General features: G+C 47.3%; 1 long non-coding RNA gene across 1 annotated transcript; it reads right to left on the minus strand.

Moving 5' to 3' along the window:
- Positions 1–244: 244 nt before the first annotated feature.
- LOC119827195 lies at positions 245–1,544 on the minus strand. The gene is made up of 3 exons (XR_005287562.1): positions 1,489–1,544; positions 1,023–1,170; positions 245–413 (listed from the first exon to the last, which is right to left on the minus strand). It is a non-coding gene; the product is annotated as an uncharacterized LOC119827195 (long non-coding RNA).
- Positions 1,545–2,392: the final 848 nt, after the last annotated feature.

Raw genomic sequence — 2,392 nt, forward strand, 5'->3', positions numbered from 1 at the left:
CACTGTTTCAATAATGGGCTTTCCCAATGTTTTGTACTGTAACTTGGCCTGTAACCAATACCTGTTGCACGAATATCAGAGCAGATAGTGATTAGAAACATTACATCAATATTCTCTGAGATATATTTACTGATTCCTATTGTTCTTTCTGGAGACAATGGTGTAGGAGGTTTTTCTGCTTATGTCTTGTAACAAGACAGACTGCCAATCTTATCCAATGGTTTATAATGGTTTATTCTCAGAGTCCATTTGACAAAAGTGCATTATGTGATTAGAAATGCAGCAGGAGCCGGGCGGTGGTGGTGCATGCCTTTAGTCCCAGCACTGGGAAGCAAAGGCAGGTAGATCTCTGAGTTCGAGGCCAGCCTGGTCTACAAAGAGAGGTCTAGCTGGGGCTGTTATACCAGGAAACCCTGTATCGAAAAGAAAAGAAAAAAAAACCCAACAAAACCCAACAAAACAAAACAAACCATAAATAAACAAAAAGGAAACACAACAGAAAAAGACAAGGAACTGCCTACCATCTTCTTGGGCCAAGAGTCTCCCCCTGCCCAAACACCACAGTAAAGACTTCAAGTATGGCTTTCCTCTTTCCTTCTATGAACCACTAACGGATCACCAGTTTTTCATAGACGGCATTATCAATTTTAAAATCACTATCGTGAGCTTCCTTATGAATGGTTCTGAAGTTGCATATGAGAAAACATCTAGTTATTTTCTTCATTCTCTCTGCAATTCACTCTGAGCCACCGAGTACTTTTCCCCAACAAAGAATTCTCCAAAAGGCTGGGTGGTGGCACACGCCTTTAATCCCACTTGGGAGGCAGAGGCAGGTGGATCTCTGTGAGTTCGAGGCCAACCTGGTCTACAAGAGCTAGTTCCAGGACAGCCAGGGCTATACAGAGAAACCCTGTCTCAAAAAACCAAAAAAAAAAAAAAATCTTCAAAAAATTTTTTTAATTATAGAAATAGTTTTTCTCAATATTGACAGTATAACAAGTAGACAGTATCTGAGGAGTTACCTCTGTGTGTGCATGTGTGTAGGATGGCATGTGTGTGCCATGGCACACATGTGGAGATCAGGGGACAACTCTGGAAGTGGTTCCTTCCCTCTGCCGTGTGGAGCTGGTGTCTCTTTCGTCTGTCACTGTACACTCCAGGCTGTCTGGCCTGAAAGTGTAAGGGAAATTAAGGGAAGTATAAAAGTGTCTGTTCCAAACAGAGGAAGGAAGAGCTGTGGAAATTAAGAGAGTGCTGGGAGAGTGGATTAGTGTGGTGAGAAAAGCAGCTCACCCTAAACAGCAAACTACAGGCAGCTCTGGGAAAGAGCAAGAGGAACTCTCATTCTAAGGCTAGCTGTCCCAGACCTTCCCCCCTCCTTCCCCTGGCCCTCCCCTCTCGCCCAGACACCCCCCCCCCACTCCCTCCAATTCCCATCCCCACCTCCACCCCACCCCAACCACCCCCACCCAGGGGTAAAGCACTCACTTAGCTTTCGTGAGCTTTATAATTTTTTAAAAAATGCTGCAAGATCCCTGGCGGCAGTAGGCAGCAGAAATGCTGTAGGTCCCAAATGGTGATATCGGGCCATGTGGTGGCAGACAGCGGGCCCTGGGAGCAGCCAGTCCCAGGCAGAGATGGCTGCCGGTCCCGAGCAGTGGCTGGTCCCAGGCACGTGGATAGACACGGCATGCTGAGTGAGGTTGAATATTTATTCAGGGGGTTATGAAGGGGGAAGGAAGAAGAGGGGGAGAGAGAGACAGAGAGGAGAAGAGGAGAGAGGAGAGAGACGGGGTGTGTGTGGGGGGGAAGCAGAGAAGTGGGGAGAGGCAGAAGCGAAGCATCCTCTCTGAGGGGAAGATGGAAAAGGGAGCGAGCTCAGGCTGGAAGTAGAAGATCAGCCTGCCTCAGCGGATGGGGAGGGAGTGGGCGTGGCTTGTCTCTTAAAGGGACCAGGGACCAAAACCATAACAGTGAAGCCTTAGGTTCAGGCCTCAGCAACAGACCACCAATCGCAAACTGGAACCTGCTTTGGTACTTAGGAGTAGAGTCTTTGGGTGGTGATTAGATTAGATAGAGGCATTAGTGTGGAGACCCGTGACGACTTTATAAGAAGAGGGAAAGAGATCCGAAGGGACAGGGACACTCACGTGCTTGTCCTGTCTCTAAGTCGCTAATCTCATGATATCCTGTTCCTGTCTGTACATAAGGAAAGAGGATTTCAGCAAAATGTCAGCAAGGAGGATTTCCCAAAATGTGATCCTTATGACCTTACCCCTCCAGTACCAAGAACTAAAAATTAAAATGAACTATCCTACTGGCCTGAGAAGAGGGAATAGTCAGGCTAAAATTAGTGTGTACCAGCCCCAGGTGAGAGGCCATCAGGTAAGTC

This window comes from Arvicola amphibius, chromosome 12 (assembly GCF_903992535.2).
Source record: "Arvicola amphibius chromosome 12, mArvAmp1.2, whole genome shotgun sequence".
NCBI lineage: Eukaryota > Metazoa > Chordata > Mammalia > Rodentia > Cricetidae > Arvicola > Arvicola amphibius.